Raw genomic sequence first — 22,248 nt, 5'->3', positions numbered from 1 at the left:
AAGTTGCTGTTATAGGACCTGATGAGACATCCAGAACTGACTGGAACACTTTAGTTAGACGGGCTTGTTTGGTTTTGGGGACTAACTTCACATGATTTAACTATGCAGGTCTTGAGTCTGTCATTTATGTTGTCTGTATGATGTTGGTAAGTTATTTGTGGTTTTAATTCCAGGTGACAGGCTCTCAGGCTCTTGTTGATGGTGTGCTGCTTGAACCAGCCAGAACTTTGCAGGACTCTTACCCTGATGATAGCATCAAACAAGATGCCAGCCTACAGGTAACATTCAGTTAGACTTTGTTGTAAGAAATAAACTTTGTAGACCTTTTCTTGTTCTCTTAGTTTACAGCTTTTAGTTGGAAAGCTGTTCTTTAGTCAGAAGGTACCTTTAACAGCATTCAGCCAACCATTGGATCACACGGTTTTAGTGGTTCTCCTCATGGAGCCCAAACGAACCAGTGGCACACACACCTATAGATGGGATTGTTGAAACATGCTTCCATGTGGGGTCCAACCAAGCCAATCATTCACACACACATAATAGACTTCTGAAATATGGGTACTTGTGGGGCCCTCCGTATGGATCTAAGGTTGTCTTGGTCATTCCAACCAAGCCAATCATTCACACACACATAATAACAGATCTCTGAAATATGGCTACTTGTGGGGCCCTCCGTATGGATCGAAGGTTGTCTTGTGTTTTTAGATCCTACTTTTGGTTACGGACATTATGGAGGCTGATTATATTACAGCTATAGTTCCACACATCCTCAACAGCTAAACGGCTAAAGTGTCATGCTTAAGGATTGATTGATTGATTGATTGATATCTTTATTTCGAACATCCAAAACAAAAAACAAAAACAAAAAAACAAAAAACAAAACAAATAACACTCTAAAGTGCCACATAAGTCCATACAACAACAACAAAAAAATAAACCAACAAATAGAAGTAAATACATTAAATAAATTAATTAATTAATAATAATAATACATAAGTAAATAAAAAAAATAAAGAATGCTCGAAAAGGAGTAGGAGGAAGCATAGCTTTTTAGATTCCTAGCCCTTTCTCACTTCATCCATTAAACCAACGATTCAACATACTATACTGTAATTCTACAATATAACACAAGTAGACAAACTTGCACACTTATTGTTCTGTTTCATTTTTACTTGTGTGTAGCCCTTTGGCACTCTTAGCCTTTGTACCCGCTAAACAACATATTTTTATACATTTTTTTAAACTGGTGGATATTTGGACTTTGCTTGAGTTCCTCACTTAGATTGACCCCAGTTATAGTTATACAGAAACTTTTTAAGGTTGTTCTTATGTTTAAGATTTTGAAGTTGTGATTCCCTCTTAACTTATAACCTCCCTCCCGATACCTAAATAAGTTTTGGATATTATCTGGTAGTTGTTTTGCTTTTGCCCTATGATGATTGCTGTTTGATAAGATACTATGTCAGTGAATTTCAATAGTTTGGATTGTATGAAAAGTGGATTTGTGTGTTCCAAGTAGTTGACTTTATGAATAGTCCTTATTGCTCTTTTCTGCTGAATGATAAGTGGCTGTAGTGAAGTTTTATAAGTATTCCCCCAAACCTCAGCACAGTAATGCAAATAGGGCAAGACTAGAGAACAATAAAGTGTACGAAGTGAATGATAATCCAGTAATTCTTTTGCTTTGTATATGACTGCCATGCTTCTTGAAATTTTAGACTTTATGTTTTTGATGTGTGGCTTCCAACTACCGTTTTTTTCCGTGTATAATACGCAAAATTTAACTAATTTATTGTCCTAAAATCTGGGGTGCGCATTATACATGGGTACAATTTTTTTTTAATTTTTTTTTTAATTTAATTTTTTTTTTTTTTTTTTTTTAAGAAAATCATGGTACTGGTACGAGTATTGATTTATGTATTGTTCTCTTCTTGTCATGTTGTGAAAGAATGTGGGTTGAATAAATACCGAAAGAACAATAGTGTGTTTGTACTGTGCTCTGGTCATTTCGTCAAAGAAGGGATAATAGTCCTCTTCTCTTCTTGACTGACAATGAATGTGATAGTTTAATACAATCAGCAAATAACAAAATGCGTATTACAGGTAATATTTTATTTCACAACACTTTGCCTTGTTCCTTTCGTCTCTGCTGTTCACTTCAAACACGCTCCATACGAACGCAATGCTCTCGTATCAGACGCTTGCTCGATCACCTGCTCGTTTGCTGTCACAATGTACCCTACACAAATCCGAAACATTTGTTGCGGCTCCGAGTCACGACGAGGGGCAAGTTTTGGTTTCCAAGGGTGTTTTTATTCCTCTTCAACGTCTCTCCCATACAGAGCCGCCTTTTTCACATGTCCGCACGTCACTTTCCTCTCTTTTCATCTGATCGCGGTGGTGCCTTTACGGGCAGTCGGAGAAATCAACGCCAACAAAAAAAATACATCCAGCCTAGTTAAGACCATACCAAAGACTATAAAAATGGGACCCATTGCCTCCCTGCGTGTGTGACGATCATTGGGACTTAAAAAAAAAAAAAAAAAAAAAAAATTAAAAAAAAAAAAAATTGGGTGCGTATTATACATGGGTACAGGCTTTTTTCCAGCATCAACATGCCATTGTTAGGGTGCGTATTATACATGGGGGCGTATTATACACGGAAAAAAACGGTAAGCCTGTCATCTATTATAACCCCAAGAAATTTGTTTTCCTGCACCCTTTCAATTTCATTTCCATCTATTTCTATTCGTATCTTTATATTCGCTTTGCCAAATACCATAAACTTGGTCTTACTTACATTTAATGATAATTTGTCGAACCACTTTTTTATTTTTTTCATTTCCTCATTCAGCATTGATTCTACTTGTTGGATGTCATCACCTGAACAAAAAATATTTGTGTCATCTGCAAAGTTGACGAGTTTTAGTTCTTTAGAGACTTTGCACATGTCATTTATATACAAAATAAATAATTTAGGGCCTAAAACTGACCCTTGTGGAACACCACAAGCTATTTCCAGATATCCAGAACAGTGATTACCCAACTTTACATACTGTTGCCGTTCTCGCAGATAATCCTTTATCCAGTCTAATACTAATCCCCTTATCCCATATTTTTCTAATTTATTGAATAGTATATTATGATTAATTGTGTCAAAAGCTTTTTTGAGGTCAATGAAAACTCCTACTGCATGTTGTTTGTTGTCTATTGCATCTGTGATTTCCTCGATTGATTCCATTAATGCCTGAACTGTTGATCTGTTTACTCTAAAACCATATTGGTTCTCTGCAAATAATTTATGTTTTTCCAAAAATCCATCCATTCTACTGTTAAAAAGCTTTTCCAATATTTTTGAGAGTTGTGGCAATATTGAGATAGGTCTGTAGTTTGTAAAGTTGTGTTTGCTCCCAGTTTTATAAAGAGGAATGACCTTAGCAATTTTCATCTTCTTTGGGAATGTACCAGTTAAAAATGACAAGTTACAGATGTACACAAGTGGCTTTGAAATCCCCTCAATGATTTGCTTAACTAACATCCTATCAATCCCATTGCAGTCGGTAGATGTTTTATTTTTACATTGTTGCACAATGTTAATGATTTCATTTTCATCAACTGCCTTCAAAAACATTGAGTGAGGATTACTTTCTATTAATTTATCTCTGTTGCCTACATCTGGCGCTGGAATCGGTATGTTTTTTGCTATTTGAGGCCCAACATTTACAAAGAACTGATTAAAACTGTTTGCCACTTCTTCCATATTATAATTTTCAGTATCATTTATAACAAAATATTTAGGTAATTTATGTTGTTCGGTACCTTCTCTAATAATGGTGTTTAGGAGAGTCCATATCCCCTTAATATTATTTTTGTTATCCTCTAATTTATTCTTATAATATTCTTTCTTACTTAATCTTATAATATTAGTTAATTTATTCTTATATCTCTTATATTTATCTTCAGCGCCTTCTGTTCTCTGTTTTATGAAGTTCCTATAGAGTAAATTCTTCTTTTTACAGGCATTTCTTAAGCCTTTCGTCAACCATGGACTGTCCTTATATTTAGTTTTTTTATTATATTCCTTGATTGGACAATGCTTATTATATAATGAAGTGAATATAGTCATCAATTTATGGTATGCATTATTTACATCTTTTTCTTTATATATTGCATCCCAGTTCTGTTCCATTAATTCATGTTTTAGAGTAGCAATTGTCTCATCTGTCCTAATTCTTCTTTGTTGTTTATACACCCCAATTTCAGATTTGAAATTATTGTCATATACTGTAAACACTGGAAGGTGGTCAGTAATATCAGTAATTAATAACCCGCTTGTTGTCCTGTTTTCTATTATATTGGTGAATATGTTATCTATCAGAGTAGCACTCTGTGATGTTACTCTCGTGGGTCTAGTGATTGTAGGAAAGAGACTCAGGCTATGCATTAAATTTAAAAAATCATCAATATTTTGTTGCTTATTTGGGTTTAATAGATCAATGTTATAATCCCCGCAAATAAAAATATTTTTATTGCCTTTTTGTATAATGACACTTTCTATCCATTCTGTGAATGTCTCAATGCTAGAACCAGGAGCTCTATAGACGCAACTTATAATAATGTCTTTTTCTTTTCAACACAAATCTGTATCGTGAGACATTCAAGAAGATTGTCCACCACCTGTGTCATAGCCTCTACAATCTTGAATTTCATATTCAAATCAACATAGATTGCAACACCACCCCCCGCTTTGCTCTGTCTGTTGTTGCATATGAATTCATAGCCTTCCATCTCAAAGTGCATTCCCTTCTCAGTCGTAATCCAGGTCTCAGAAATAGTTATTATATTAAATGATTGTTTGAATGTGTTTAAGTAATCCCGAATGCTACTAAATTTTTTATATAGACTCCGGCTATTGAAATGGATAATAGATAGCTTATCTTTTGTTAAGATGTCCGTATTGTACTGATCATTGCTGTAATAATAACATGTGTTGTTTGTGGTGGAGAAGAAATTATTGTCTGGGTCGATGTCCTGACCCCAACCGTAGTCCAAAGAGTCTTTGGAGACTGCGTCAGAGAAAAAAATGAACACGACCTTCAAGGTCCAGTCCCCCGGACGATGCCTCCTCTCCACCGTGGAAGAAGTGGACGAGTTCGAGACGACTGCTTTTACCATTGACGATCACACTTTCACTGTCTGAAAGATGCTGTTATAGGACCCGATGAGACATCCAGAACTGACTGGAACACTTTAGTTAGAAGGGCTTGTTTGGTTTTGGGGACTAACTTCACATGATTTAACTATACAGGTCTTGAGTCTGTCATTTGTGGTGTCTGTATGATGTTGGTAAGTTATTTGTGGTTTTACTTCCAGGTGACAGGCTCTCAGTTTAAGGTCAGTACTCGTTTTCAATATTGATTTTTATTTTTTTTAATTCCACCACTTTTAAATATTACAAGTCCATTACATTTATATCTGCTCCTGTCTAGTATTTACCAAAATCCAAATTTGGTTCCAACAAGATTGGTTCTACAGGACATTATTATAATAAATAACTCCTTATGAGCACAAGTGTAAATAGTTTTTTTTTTTCTCTTTAGTTTGCTGTTAGAAACTGTACCCTTGATCAGTGTGTTTGCTGTCCTAATAAGATAAGTTTAACATGTTTTTTTTCTGTACTTAAAAATCATCATTTCAGATGGGCTGATGCTAGAAGTCATAGAAGTGACCTCTTGTACCTCCACATCTCGTGGCCCAAGTAATGAAAAGTCTACCAAAAAGAGAGGTGAGTTTGGAGTAATCCTTTTCAATATATAACTTTATCACGGTTGCTTTTAAATTGTCCAATTGTTACTACTGTATCAGTATCTAATTATCCTCACATATGCTGCTTACTAAGATTTAGATGACCCAAGCAAGATACATTAAACACCACTTGACTTTTTTTCTTAGACATGTAAGGTCTAAACTTTTGAATTTTGTGATAAAATGAAAATTAACCCATCCTTTCTCATGTGAGTTACAGGTCATTGCTAACCTTGATTATATGTGAGATGTTTGTTTACATCTATTTTTAAATAGGGGTAATATTTAGTCCCATTAGCACCCCCCCCCCCCCCCCCCCCGGAAGAGAAGCGAACGCGCAGCGTTTGACGTCCCCTTAGCACCCCCCCCCCCCCCGGAAGAGAAGCGAACGCGCAGCGTTTGACGTCCCATTAGCAACCCCCCCCCCCCCCCCGGAAGAGGATATATGTACATATACGTAAGCATAGAAATACGTCAGAGTATATCTATATCTATCTGTCTGTCTGTCTGTGTATATATATATATATATATATATATATATATATATATTATCAATCATTTATCGCGGCTGATTGGTTCCATAAACCACCCGCGATAAGTGAAATATGCGAAGTACGGTCATGTTAACAAGAAGTAGTGGGCAGGCTAACGAGTCAACGAAAATATGCTAATTCGCCATCGTGCTAACACACGAAAATGGACCTCTAAAGGAATGTAAACAAACATTTGGAGCAATACTACATTGTCCTAAAGGTTGTACACGTGATCGTTCATTTCTCTTGTTCGGAGACCCACTGTAACAGACATATGTACACGAACGTAAAACAGGAAGTGGTATCGCCTGAAAACGGCCTTTGAAATAAATCAACCTAACTGCCACCCCCAGACCCATTTGACTTTTCAACCCCTCCAGAATGGCCGCGGTGGATCCGCAGATTCGAGAGGTTCCGCATCGCAACGGCTCTTGACAACAGGGAGGAAGAATACCAGGTGATTTCACTCCTGTATGCAATGGCAGATGCAGCGGATAATGCGCTCGCAGTTTTGCCATTAACTGAGGCTAATAAAAAGAAATATGCGACTGTTAAAGCAGCATTTGAGCAGCACTACGTCGGAAAGCACACACCGATGGCCGATGTTTTTTGCCTCTGCTGCGGAAAAAGCGCGATAGAGACTCGGATTGTGTCAGTCTGAACCACCGCACCCCCTTTTTCAGGACTCAACATTCTCCACAGAATAACATTCAACCGCTCATTTTTGTTGAGACGTATTAAAAACAGGGGCGGCGCAACGATGTGTGATCCAGGTCCGCAAGGAGACCCGAACCGTGGACGATCTCTCCAGGCTGACCAACATCGAGACCCTCCGCGTGAAAATACGGGACATCTTCAATGTGAGCCCACAGGAACAGCGCCTCTTCTACCGGGGCAAGCGGATGGAAGATGGCCACACAATATTAGATTATAATGTGGGTCTCAATGACATTGTCCAGCTGCTGATTTGCTCCCAAACAGATCCTCCGGACAGGCCTCTGGCCAAGGACCCCCGATAAAGACAATGATCGCAACGACACAGACTGCCGACGAGAGCAAGCCGGACGCCATTGCCCCTAATAACTCAGCTAGCACAAAAAATGGCATCAAGCCTTAGAGTCCCATGTGCGACACCCAACCGCTGACATCCAGCAAGAACACGCTAGTGGATCCGGGAATCGGGAAATACAAAATTAATCAGCTAGTAGACTGCAGGGACGTGACCGTGGGCGCCTGGTTTGAAGCCTGTGTAGAAAACGTGACGCGCACCCCAAAAGGACCCATCAAGAACAAGGTGGGGCGACCATTCATGAAAATACTTTCGACGGAAAAAAACACGATAATCCGCGGAAAATTCTCATCCCTGACTCAGAGAGCAACGAAGCCTCCACATCGCAGACGGACTACACTGAAGAGGACGTCATCTATCACATTAAATATGAGGACTACCCCGAGAACGGTCTGGTGACCGGGCATCTCCGCCCAGACAGGGCACCTGGTGGAAAGTTGTGGAATACGTCATACACACAGATCATAGCTCAAAGAACCACTGCTGCCTACTCCCCTGCCGGACCGCCCGTGGCAAAGGATTGGAATGGATCTGTTCGAGTGGTCCAACTTGTTGATCAGAGACTATTTCTCAAGATACATTGAAATAGCAGAGTTCAAAAGCATTTCGGCTGAAGTGACGATCAGAGCTATTAAAGAGGTCTTCGCCAGGCATGGGACTGCAGAGATTGTGGTATCGGACAACGGGCCCCAGTTTTCATCATCAGTGTTCAGGGAGTTTGCGAAAGAGAACAACTTCACACATATCACAAGCAGCCCCCGCTACTCTCAGGCAAAAAGGGGAGGCGGAAGGCACGGTACGGACCATCAAAGACTTGTGGAAAAAAGACAGCGACCACAGCAGAGCGCTACTGGCCTACAGGTCCACCCCGTTGGCACACAGATTCTCACCAGCACAGCTGCTGATGGGAAGAAACCTACGTACATCTCTACCACAATCAGCAGCCAAGCTGGATCCTAAGTGGCCAGACCTGCAGGCCTTTCGCATAAAGGAGAAAAAAAAAGAGGATTAGGCAGGCCACAAACTACATCCTGAGACACCGTTCAAGACCCCTCCCACAACTGACTGCTGGTCAAAATGTTTGGATTACCACTGAGAGAACCACAGGAGCTGTCATCAGATCAGCCAACACGCCGAGGTATTATGTGGCAGAGACCGACAGGCGTCTACTCAGAAGAAACAGAAGTCACCTCTGACCTACAGGGACTGTTACCAGATTTGGTCGGGTGACAAAGCCGCCTGACAAATTGGACTTGTGAATGAAACGAACAACGACACTTATGTTCCCAAACAATAAAGATGAGGGGAAAAAAGATTTGACAGGTGAGTCACGCCCTCTGCTGTCCGTTCACCCCTCCAGAATGCTGAGATTTGACTCACCTGTCAAATCTGACAGGTGAGCCACGCCTTCATTCATCAGCTGATAAAGACGTGTCACAACTACACCAGTGACACTCTGATGAAGGCGGAAGTACACGCCGAAACATGTCAGGTAAATCAACCTACATAATTTGTCTGTGATAAAAGAACCAGTAAAATAATCTATAAGTGAAGACAAAATGAACGTAGACTCTGATGAAGGCGGAAGAGCCCGCCGAAACATGTCAGGTAAATACACCTAAAATAATTTTTTGATATAAAAGAACCAGTGAAGTAGTGAACGTAGTACAGCTATTACGAGAAAGTTACGGAGAGAAATGCGTCAAGGAATTTCACCTCCTGGAAAAGCTGACGAAGAAACGGGCTCGCTACTGGAACCACCTGAGGTTCAACCAACGCTGCCGGGATGAAGAGGTAACGCCGGCCAGCCTGACAGTCAAGAACCCGATACCAACCAGGAACGCGGAGAGGATTATCAGGAGAGTGCGGATGACTCTGGTCAAAGAACGGATACGATGCACAACCAACAAACTCAACAACATCTACAGCGACTGACTGAGCAGTTCAAACACCGGTATTCCCTGGACCATAACACGGCAACAACACTACACGGACACTTGGATAGCATACACAAACAGGAATTTACCGCCCCAAAAAAATGACACATCCGAAAATTAGACAGACTCATCGCACAAAAAAAGAAGACACAACCGGACCGCACACACATCGACAAATGGATTCACAAAATGTCACGTCACAAACTCACACAGGCAGAACGCAGCATACTGGCTAAGGACTCAACTCCGCGATCACACCCAAAAACATACCCCACGAGGATTTCATTTTAGCCACGGAGTTGGCATGCGAAAAAATACACAATCCAGGACAGAAAGCAGCACTACGTAATGAAATTGCAGGTATACTAAAAATGGCTAAATCACCACCCGGCAATGTTACCAAACAGAAAGCAAGAGCGATGAATACACTAGCAAAAAATAAAGACATCACAATCCTCCCAGCAGACAAAGACAGAACAACAGTAATCATGGACACAGACACTTACGAAGAAGAGATGCGACAGTTACTACAGGACGACACCTATGAAGTGGTTAAAAAAAGACCCAACAGAAGACAAGAAAAAAAACTCAAAGCATTACTTAAACCACTACTTATTGAAAATAATAGACAAACAGTCATACAATCACTTAGTACCCACAGCAAACATCATCCCCAGGATCTATGGCACGCCAAAAATCCATAAACCAGGTACACCTCTCCGCCCCATTGTAGACAGCATAGGATCAGTTACCTACAACCTTTCAAAAGCACTCACAGAAATAATAAAACCACTACTAGGACTCACAGATCAACACTGCAAAAACTCAAAACAACTCGCCACAGAACTCACCCACATAAAAGTACAGAAAGATGAAATGTTCATATCACATGATGTCATTTCATTCTTCACAAAAACACCCACACAGGCCACCATACACATAGTACACGACAGATCATTAGCAGACAGGACACTCAAGAAACGCACAAATTTAAGTGTACAGGTCATCACTCAACTCCTCGATTTCATCGCCACTTCCACATACTTCCAATACAGGAACACAATTTACAGACAAAAAGAAGGATTCCCCATGGGAGACCCACTTTCTGCCATCCTGTGCAGCTTTTTCATGGAGGACTTGGAACAGAAAGCACTCTCAACAGCCCCGGACATATACAAACCCACATTATGGAAACGCTACGTAGATGACATTCTGGAAAAAGTAAAAACAGGACATACACAACACCTCACAGACCATCTCAACACCATAGACACCACCGGCAATATCAAATTCACTCACGAAGAGGAAACAGATCGATCCATAGCCTTTCTAGACATCAACATACACCACACAGACAACGGAGATATCAAAATAAAAGTACACAGAAAACCCACACACACCGACCAATACCTCCTCTGGACATCTGAACACCCCACTATACATAAACTGTCTGTAGTCAGAACATTACACGAACGCACAATAATCACGGACCCGGAGGAAAGAGCACAGGAAGAAAAACTCATACAACATGCACTTAAAAGATGTCAGTATCCACAATGGGCAATAACTAAAGGTGCAGGAAAGGTCAAAAACAAAAACAACACAGGGAGGAAAGAAAAAACAAACAAATAAACAAGAACACAGAGGAATGGTGACGTTGCCGTACGTGAGAGGGATTACGGAACGCATCCAAAGAACCATGAGAAAATACAACATTAACACACCTGTCAAACCACACACAATACTCCGTCAGATACTGGTTCACCCAAAGGACAGAATCCACCCGGAAAACAAATGCAACTCCATATACGAGATCCCATGCAGATCATGCAATAAATCATACATCGGGGAGACAGGGAGGAACTTCATTACAAGAAAAACAGAACACAAGGAGTGTGACAAGGAGACAGCAACAAGACAAACAAGAGCAATAAAACAACAAGTAGAACAAGAACACTACAAGTCAGCCATCACCGACCACTGCAAAAGAGAGAATCACATCATGGACTGGGAAAAGGCCAGAGTCATCCGCACCGAAGAAAACAAACATCAGCGTTGGATCAGGGAGGCCATCGAGTTCCGCAAGCGGGGCCCGAGGACCATCAACAGAGACGAGGGAGCTTTCATGCTCTCTACCACCTGGAGCAGCATTCTGGAGGGGTGAACGGACAGCAGAGGGCGTGACTCACCTGTCAAATCTGACAGGTGAGCCACACCTTCATTCATCAGCTGATAAAGGCGCGTCACAACTTCACCAGTGACACTCTGATGAAGGCGGAAGTACACACTGAAACATGACAGGTAAATCAACCTAAATAATTTGTCTGTGATAAAAGATTAGATTAGATTCAAATTTATTGTCAATGTACAACACAAGTACAGTACAGCGAAAAGAACCAGTAAAATAAAAAATAATATAATAATATTATTATTATTACAGTAGCTTAATTAACGTGCTGCACATCGCTCTCAATTTAAAGACCCCTTTCTTTCGTTGGGTAATAATATGCTCTGAATGTTGATCTTTTTCCAGTTTCCGTTTGAGTTCTTTAAATGTGCACCTTCAATTGTGTCTGTTTTTCACACATTTCAATCCCCAGGTTTAATCAATTACATTGCGTGTTCAAATGCTCCTGGCCCAGCCCCTCTGTCAAATTTTTGAACCCATTCTGGCCCGCGAGTCAAAAAGTTTGCCCACCCCTGCTGTAGCATGTTCCCCCAATGGTATAATCACATTTCAGATGAATTTATAGGGATGTGTTGAGTTGTCAGTGTTATCTGTGTAACTAATAAAGTTTTGACGCTACGACAAAACATCTTTTTTTTTAGACTCCACCACGCATAAAATTGGGTGGAGACTCCAAGCTGTACTCATTAGAGCAAACCTGACGACAGAGGTAAGTGGTTTCTCAGCTATCTCCCCTCCAACTCGAAATTTGATTTTCAATAAACATTGTGAGGCATGTGGTTAGTTCATTTATTAATCAATTATTTTAACCTGGACTGTTGTGTTGGCATGGAAATTAGCATTTCCCAACTGGGAGGAAGTTAATCAAGTATTCCAAAATCCTCTCGTTTCATTTACTATACTCCGAAAAAATATTGTCCTGTTCTCAAAACGGTCTTTTTTCGGAGGTACATCCTGATGAATTTGGTATGAATTAACTCCATCAGATGCATGAAAGTGAACAGGTGATCAGAAAATAAGTTCTAAAACAAGCATAAACGGGCACTTCTAAATCTGCTATATTGTTTTACCCGTGGAAATTAATGCTATATCGTAAAAAGGCCGTTCGAAGTCCGCGAGCAAGGCTTTTGCTGTCCGCGTGTGCACAATGGGACAAAATGCACACCGCCACACCCATGTGCTTGCAATTAGAGTTAACGAGGAACAACATTGCTGGTTTAAAATCAAATTGGATACACAAACAAACAAAGGAAAATTAGTAGAATCACATGCTACAAAAACAAGCAACATTTAAAGTTGCTTTGGCCGCTTTCGGTCATCCCTTTTGCAATTCGTTCGAGTGAAGGCAAAGTGCTTCACCTTGTCCCCAAATGCTGCAGTGGGATATGCATATGGCAGATTGAGAAGTACTTTGCACATTTTTAGAAATTCTCTTCTCATACTTGGAATCACATGGAAATAAAAAAAAAAAAGATCAAAAAAATTCCGGATCTTTATTGATTGTCACTTTCTCTTTCAGAATGGAGAGAAAAGTGATGACAGCGAAGGTGGTGGCGTTGAGGAGGGAGATTCGGGCCAGAGGGTGGAAGCATTATGGTGTTTCTAGCTATGAAATGGACGGCCACTACGAGAATGTAACTGTTGCCCTCTGTGACGGTACCAGCGTTTACAAGATGACGCTCTTTAGTCATCTGGCTAGCCAAGTCACAGAGGGCAGCAGTTACGTTTTCGTCAATTTCATGACTGAGGCGGGAACCCCCAAAGTGCTCCTTATGCAAAAGAGCAGCAAACTCTACATGGGGGCAGAGGTAGAGTGCAGTGAAGCCTTAAAGGCTGAGGCACTATGTGCTCATTTTACCGCCGTCATTGCCATCGTCTGTCACTGAAGTCATCAGGAACCCTCCTGAGGACCTGGTGACCATTGAAGGCCATGTACAAAGCGTAAGTTTACTTCACGCACACATGCATGTTTAAATATATATTTTGAATTGTATGTTATGAGCTTTCTTGGACATATTATTTTATTATTCCCAGTGTATGGTTGTTGCATCAGTGTGGAATCTTTGTTTGCGCCATAGTGTTTTCCTGATATTGCGGTACATTCTCAACTTTTGAGGGAGTATTGATGGCCAAGTGCATCGTGTGCGCCCTAGATTTATGCTCACCGGAAATTTGGACACTTCAACAAATTGGCATAAGTTTCTAAATGAGTGACAAGGTCGGATGCTAGTTTTGCTTTTGTAGATGTTGGCCCAGAAGGACACTGCTGCTGAAAATAAAAAAGTGTTCCCTTACATTTAACATTGCAGGATAACACAATCATATGTCTGTTTGTTCCAAATTAGAACCAGCCAAGCAGAATGGTGTCGGTGCGTGGGGCCCGGTTGGTGCCATTGAGCAACGTCTACGTAAAACAAGTAAGCAATCGGTCGATTTACTGTTATTGCACTTCACACATGCATACTGAAGTAATATTTGGTTTTAAACTATTGCAGAACAAAGCTGTGGTAAGAGTGGCGATTTAGAGGGAGACCAACTTGACCCCAATCAAGGTCGGGGCCTTGTATACATTCAGTCACCTGAACGCCGTGACGAATGAATTTGGGCCGTCTCTGAACATGACACAGTACTCAAAGATATCGGTGAGTAAAGAAAAGGCTGTAAAATGGAAACGGAATTTCATATCAGTTTAGGTTGTTTTGAATGAATGAGTTTTTTGAATGAATGAGGAAAAAACTGAAACACAAACAGTAAATAGAACATTGCAATTCATTTGCTTTGGTTTGGCCTTGTTCCCCAAACAAATCGAACTACGAATGCCGGCTAGTAATGGCATGTGATGTGACTGTGATGAATTGATCTTTAACTTTATAGACTTATTTGGGACCTTTAATTTATATAATTGTTCTCAGTTTTCACCTGAGCAAACCTAATTGTGTTTTTATTCACTAGGTCTGCGAGTCAACTCTAGAATTCTTTGCTATTGGACTGATGATTGAAGATGAGGTCAAGTTGGTGGATGGGGAGGGGGAAGAAAAGATTATTCCATTGACTGTGTGGAGCAAGACCTTCACTGAGCCACCCACTATACCACGTGGTAGACTCCCACTAAAAGTGGTGTACTCACAGGGCGAAGTGGTGGAAATATGTAAATAAACATTTTATTTAGCCAATGCTGTCCATTTGCCTACATTGATTTCTGCCAGAGTTTGGGGTTGGATGGGGTGCAGTTGCACTTTTTATTGGGAAGAGTTTAAATTTTCTGTTTGAAAGCATAGCTCTTCGTGCTACTTAAATATTTGACTGCTATATTTTGTCAGATGCATCAAAGTAATGAAGACCAACTTTTAGGACAAATTTGCAGCAAAGTGTAAAGTGAATCTCTGGAGGGTCCAATTCAGAATAATGAGGTAGGTAGTTAATGCTGAATTAATTTGATTCTTTGAGAGGCGCACATTGCAACGTACAGGCATCGTAGCCTGAAATGCACAATTACAACTGTAATTTCAGCCTGGGGGGTGGTCTGTTAGTACATTGTATACAGTACAGCAGGGGTGCTCAATACGTCGATCGCGATCGACCAGTCGATCGCCAAGCTACTACTGGTTGATCGCATGACGTTTAAAAAAAAATAAATAAATTGCTGTATGCTAGAATCCAGCCCATCGCTTGATTGACATACAGGTAGGCCTGTCGGGAGGCAATCACAGTGAACCGCACATGCGCAATAGACAGTGACTACAACCCCTCACCGCAGCAAGTTTAACCGCCGCGCACACAAAGCGCCAAAGTTTATAAGCTAATCAACGCACGCACTCGCTTTTTTCTTTTAAACAAAAGAAAGTTTATGACCATCAAAAATGAGTGGGGTTGCTGGACCAAGTAAGAAGCCAAAAACGTATCACTTTCATACGGAATGGGAGTTGGACTTATTTCTCACAATGTCATTTTCTAAGTGCGTTACAAAAATACATGCACTATATTATTTTATTTATTTATTAATTTATTTATTTTATTTATTGTAGTGGGTAGATCTTTGTGACTTGGTCATTTTAAAAGTACGTAGCTCGTAAGCTGAAAAAGTTTGAGCACCCCTGACTTAGAGGAAGAAACCTGTGTACTTTATGTCAAGATGCAATATGTATTTTTGCCAGCAGAGGGCGCGGAAGAGAAATATGTCGCATAACGGATGAGCTGGCCCATCATTTCTGTCTGTTTTACAATTGCACAAACAGCCTTACATTTGTAACAAGTTCAAAGGCATATGCATATTATTTGTACATGCAGTTGATTTTGCTGCATGCAGATTATTCAGACCTCTGTGTGCCCTGTGTTTGGCTGGCAACCGATTCAGGGTGTCTCCCACCTATTGCCTGATGACTGCTGGAAGAGGCTCCAGCAAGCCCGTGACCCCTGTATGTGTGTTTGAGGGGGGGCAAGTGGTATAGGAAATGGATGGATGGTAGAATGGATGGATATCCAGAACTCCCCAACGTCCCAGCAGCAGTATCCTTTGTCCTCAGCATCCTCATTTTCCACTGGATTTTTGGAGAGGAATCCTTTTTTTTCGACATGTTCCAACTTTATCTTACCATTTTTCACAATAACCGTTTTTTGCACTTATCGTTTTTTTGGGCTTATCGTTTTTTGCGCTTATCCTGCTTACCGTTTTTTCGCATTTACCATTTTCTCGCTTTCCGTTTTTCGCGCTTACTGTTTTTCGCGTACCATTTTTCCCGCTTACCGTTTCTCGCGTTAACCGTTTTGTCGCTTACCGTTTTTCGCACTTAACCAAATTCGCGCTTATTGCTTTCCAGCTTACCATTTTTCGCGTTTATCGTTCTCTCGCCTACCGTTTTTTGCGCTTACCATTTGTTGCGCTTACCGTTTTCCCGCTTACCGTTTTTCGCGCTTATTGCTTTCCCGCTTACCGTTTTTCGCGCGACCCGTTTTTCATTTTTCGCGCTTAACGCAAAAAGCATTCCCTAAGATTTTTTCAGCTTCTTCGCCTTCACACGCAATTTCTCCAGGAATCTCTTTTCTAGTTATTCTACTTATTCTGTCCACATTTTTGACGTTTAGCTAGTTCTACACACTTCAACCGATTCACACCGTTCCACTTTTAACTTATTCCAAATATTGACACCATTGTTCTCCTTTTTTTCATTCAAAAAATTTTCCGTTTTCACAAAATTCACAAATTTCCAGGACATTTTTCCCCATTCATTCTTAATGGCACATACAACATTTCACATTTATGTCGTTCCAGTTTGAAATTCATGTTGGAATAATTATTGTTGTAGAAGCGCTGGTCGGCCTGAATCGGAGGCCTCATATGTTCGCTCAAGCAAACATATCTGTCTGGCTCCGGGGAGTTCTTAGACTCCCTTCCTTTTCTTATCTGTGAGAGGCCCTCACTAGTTATGAACAGAACACCTTTGTTCTTTGTTTAGTTCAAGAGAAGTTCTTTCTCTTTTATACCTTGTAGTTTCTATTCATAAATTGTTGTTGACCGGGACAGTTTTTAAGTTATCCCATATTTACTCAATGTTTAAGTAGATTTCATGCAAGTTATCTCACATCTACTTAACATTTGTTAGTGTATGCATGAGAGGTATCTGATTATTTACTCCTTATTATTGTGTGATACTTAGCAAGAAAGTCTAGAGTAGGGGTGTCCAAACTACGGCCCGCGGGCCAACTGCGGCCCGCGGTCCAGTTTTTATTGGCCCGCAGCAAATTCTGAAAACATAATTGAATGTGGCCCGCACAACAGCTTGAGCACTTCTCAGTTTCCACACTAGATGGAGCCCGCCACACAAAGCGCTTGACGTCCGATTACCCCCGGAAGAGAAGCGAACGCGCAGCGTTTGATTTGACGTCACACTAGACGCCCCCCCACCCCGGGAGAGAAGCGAACGCGCTGCGCTTGACGTCCGATTACCCCCACCCCCCGGAAGAGAAGGGAACGCGCAGCGTTGGACGTCCCACTAGCACCCCCACCCCCGCCGGAAGAGAAGGGAACGCGCAGCGTTGGACGTCCCACTAGCAAATGTCACGTTTTCACGTTTAAAATTTGCGCAAAACTTTGCAAAATTTCCTTTTTCACTTCTCATTTCTACATTTTTCAACCGATTCAACCCATTCTAACTCATTTACATCCTTCCAGTTTGAAATTGACATCATTCAGCACATTCAAATCATACTGAGGACATTCCCAAAATTGCCAAATTCAAAAATGTCACGTTTTAACATTTAAAATTTGCGCAAAATTTCACAAAATTTCATATTTCACTTCTAATTTCTACATTTTTCAACCGATTCAACCCATTCCAACTTTAAACATCATTCTGCAGCATTCCCCAAGTATTTATTCAACTTCTTTGCCTTCACATGCAATTTCTCCAGGAATTGCATTTTATAGTTATTATTATTATTATTATTATTATTATCTGCCAGAAAGAATTCTTGGCATCCAAAAACAGAGAATACTGTCGCTCTCAACATCTGTGCTGCAACTTCTTCCACGCTGCGCATTGGGTGGTGGAGCATCTTCAACAAGACCTCAGGTCCAAAAGACCTCAACACGGCTCTTCTGTGAGTCTTTAGTGATATCACATTGCATTTTGCACCCGTGTCTACTTTCATTTCAACGTGTTTGTCGTTTATGTCCATAGTGACAAATCCCTCATCTTTCTCAGCACTTTCAGAATTGACACAGCCTGATTTTGTTCTTGTCCTTCTAGTGTGTCGCTACCATGGATGAGACCCAGTCGGTTGGCACTGTGACTGGTGTTATGACGTCAATGCACTGCATAAGCTCATGCTCGCCCCTTACTCTCTCGCGCATTGCAATAGGGACGCGGCGGGCAGGGCGGACCACAGGCTGCACATTGGGATCCAGCTTCATGGAGTACGTGACAGGAAGTTCTCCCTGCTCATTGCTGAGAAGGTCCTTGTACTGAGCTAGTACTTGTAAGCTGAAGTCAGTGTTGCTTTCCATGGTGACCTGGTGGACATCAAGGCTACATTTGATGTCTGGTGCCTGCACAAAAGACGAGGTTGACTGTTTTCCCTTGCTTGATTAGTTGTCATCCATTTGTCACTCTTCTGTGATTCTTCAGTGGTATCAAATTGCATTTTGCCCCTGTATCAACTTTCATTTCAATGAGTTTGATCCTCAAATTGCTAATAAACTATTCGATTGTCTCATCTTGCTTCTGGTTTCTTCTGAAACTTGTGTTTGTCATCATCCTGTTATTTTGTGGGTTGCCGATTTCAGCGAACTTTCTTTTAAGGCACACCGGATCCTCTCTGGACTCGTCGGTAGTGACAATCCTGAACCATCCTTCACTGTCAGAAACCCGCACCTTTGGGGCATAGACAAATGAACGCTCCCGCTCGATGGCCACTGTTTCAGCGATGTTGAGGAGGATGTAAGCCTGGTCTTGGCTGTGCCGCGGCAATGAAGACATCATATTTCCTTTCAAAAACACGCCAATTTTCTCCGATGTTCTTGTTGAAAATTAGGGGGTCGGGTCTGCAAAATACGTCCGCCATTACAGGGAAGAAGAGCAGCTTGTTGGCGTTATGGTAGCCAACGCGAACAAAACGTAACGTAATAAACAAGCACTACACGTACACGGTAAAGAAAAGATAAAAACTCGCCGGCGAGATGGCTCATCTTATTCCTGACACCATGTAAAAGTTTGCTCTCGAGTGAGTCAATGATCACACCAGGGTTGCCGTTACTGTAGTTTATTTCAACTGAACATCATGGCTGGCGCCAAATACATATAAAACAGTGGAACCAGGGAGATGAGCATTCCGATTGGTCCACGGCACGCCTGTTCAGTGGCCTGCGATAAACAATGTATATAATAATCATTCAAGGAATGATCTATATACATGATAAGGTCATTCGATTTACCTAGGGACATAGTTTCAATATTCCCACAGCAAAATATTCATATTTTCACCCCAGCATAATTCACATTCTGACAGAATCCAACTGAATTCCCCACTCATGCGAGTTTGGGACGTGTTTTTATGATGTCTTTATTTTTTTCTAAATTTCTATCAAGATCAATTACATCGGAAAAAGCTAAAATGAAGGAACAAAACTGTCATGAAATTTTGCCAATAATGTTAAGACTAAAGGAACTTATGACATTGTAAACGCTTCAAAAAGCAGACAAAAAGGCTGGTAAATTTGCCATTGTTAAAATTGAGTGGCCTGTGACTGAGTTGCCTGTGTGGCTCTTTACAGACAAGTAAGAGCAAAGAGAAGCATTTTTATTCTAGATGAGCATAGGGAACGACTGTCTGCCATAAAAGCAATCCCTGCGGTACAGCCGCGGTTAGCCTGTTCCTTTTTTGGCTATCAAAGATTTCCACACGATTGCTAGAAATAGCTGTCCCTAATGAGCATACGATGTCTCAAGACATGAATCACAACTTCTTCATACATTTTTCTGAAATGGTTCATGGCTTAAGCTTCATTTTGCCATCATTAGATTGGAATGCTTTATTGTGTTAAGAAGGTTATCTTATCATCACAAGGTGAATGGACCCTGACACAAAGTAAGGGCACCAGCACAAACACACCCAAGCAATTATGGAGACAGATTGACTCCGCAACATAACTCACACGACACAAACAGCCAGCCTGAATGCACAGAGTCCTTTCTAAATAGGAGGTTCAATCAGTGCACCTGGTGGCACATCTGAAACCAATCACTGATGAAGCCACTCCCCCTGCACTGATGGGTCGGCTGGGTACGAGGGGCACCAATCAGGGATCACAACCAATCAGATCATATACGTCCTCAAAATATTGTAAGAGGATACATTTACAATAGTTTTACAATTTGGAGGATAGATTTACAAAATATTATACTGAAACATATTTTTGTGCAACAAGCAGCGGCTGCCAAAGCAGTACGACTTTGTGCAAACAAACAAACCTTTTGGCAAACAACCCAAAACCGTAGGATACAAACAATTCCATTAAAAAATTCAAGTTTCAACATGGAAATTAAAGTGCAAACATTGTTTGCTAAATAGGTAAGAAATCTGCAGATAAAACAGCATCCAAAACACCTCAGTGGGAAAGATTTGCATGATCACTGGCAGCTAGTGTCTTAAATAAGACACACTGGCCTCGTAGAACTCAATGCTGGCATGATGAACGCCAACGCTTATGTCCACGCATCTCAAAAGACAAGATTTTCAAATTTCCCAATTTTCAACCCCTGTTCTATAACTTTAGATTAAAAAAGAAAAGGAACAATACCACTTAAAACGTTAGCAAAAAAGCAGTGAAAATGAGCTAAATGGCTTCAAATTGGGTAGCACATTGGTCGACTGGTTAGCCCAGGGGTCGGCGACCCGCGGCTCCAGAGCCGCATGCGGCTCTTTAGCACACCCCTTGCGGCTCCCTGGAGCTCTTGCAAAAATGTGTGAAAATGGAAAAAGATGTTGTTTTGTTTAGTTTTTTAAAATATGGTTTTTAGATGGTAATCATGACACAAACATTCTTATGCTGTAGAAAATGTATGTAGTTGTAAATATATTAAAAATACCGAATTTCAGAATGGCGCAAAATTGCGTCATAGCAAGCGACACAGCACAGGCGAGTTGTAAACAAACAGGTGTGTGAGTGACGGGCCATGGATTCAAAAGGCAAAAAGAGGAAGATTGCTGATGAGAACAGAGGCTTTAAGAAAGAATGGACTCAACTATTTGCTTTCATCGCCAATGCTGAAGGATTGCCTGAATGTTTGATTTGCAATGAGAAGTTGTCAAATATAACAAGAAGAGCAATTTGGAGCGACATTTCCAGCTAAAGCATGCTAAATTTGCTGCCGATCACCCAGTTGGAACTGAGAGGAAAGGTGCAATTTGAGGAACGAAAAAACAGTTTCAATAAGTGGATTGCATCTCCACACTGTAGAGTGTGCGGCAAGTTTTGTTGCAGCCCGGGAGATAATAAAGCGCGGAAAACCATTCACTGATGGCGAGTACATGAAGGATTCATTCGTTAAAATATCAGAGAGCCTATTTTCGTACGTCAAAAACAAAACCGAGATCATTCAGAAAATGAAAGACATGCCTCTCTCTGCAAAAACCCGGGCGTGGAAGGAGTACAGCGAGGCCATGGAGAACGACTTCCGGACGGCTCCGAGGAAATTCTGGTCTACTGTCCGGCGTCTCAGGAGGGCGAAGCAGTGCACCGTCAACACTGTTTACAGTGGAGATGGCGCGCTGCTGACCTCGACTCGAGACTTCGTGAGTCGGTGGAGAGAATACTTCGAAGACTTCCTCAATTCCACCGACACGCCTTCCATTGTGGAAACAGGGCCTGGAGACTCTGAGCCGGACCCTCCAATCTCTGGGGTCAAAGTCACTGAGGTAGTTAAAAAAAACTCCTCAAAGGCAAGCCCCCAGGGGTGGATGAGATCCGCCCGGAGTTTTTGAAGGCTCTGGATGTTGTGGGCCTGTCATGGCTCACACGCCTCTACAGCATTGCGTGGAAATCGGGGACGGTGCCTCTGGATTGGTAGACTGGGGTGGCGGTTCCCCTCTTTAAGAAGGGCTGTTTTCCAACTACGGAGGAATCACACTCCTCAGCCTCCCTGGTAAGGTCTATTCAGGGGTGCTGGAGAGGAGGGTCCGTCGGGAGGTCGAATCTCGGGTTCAGGAGGAGGCCTCGGT

At 41.3% G+C, this 22,248-nt stretch overlaps 1 long non-coding RNA gene across 1 annotated transcript; it reads left to right on the top strand.

Annotated features, from left to right (window-relative positions):
• Positions 1–124: 124 nt before the first annotated feature.
• Positions 125–21,802, top strand: LOC119124885. The gene is made up of 5 exons (XR_005098351.1): positions 125–278; positions 5,374–5,387; positions 7,829–7,836; positions 14,545–14,547; positions 21,791–21,802. It is a non-coding gene; the product is annotated as an uncharacterized LOC119124885 (long non-coding RNA).
• The last annotated feature ends 446 nt before the right edge of the window (positions 21,803–22,248 follow it).

The sequence above is a fragment of the Syngnathus acus genome, chromosome 1 (assembly GCF_901709675.1).
Source record: "Syngnathus acus chromosome 1, fSynAcu1.2, whole genome shotgun sequence".
Lineage (NCBI taxonomy): Eukaryota > Metazoa > Chordata > Actinopteri > Syngnathiformes > Syngnathidae > Syngnathus > Syngnathus acus.
Note: the sequence above shows the minus strand (reverse complement) of the source record. Positions and strands in the feature narration are given on the sequence as shown.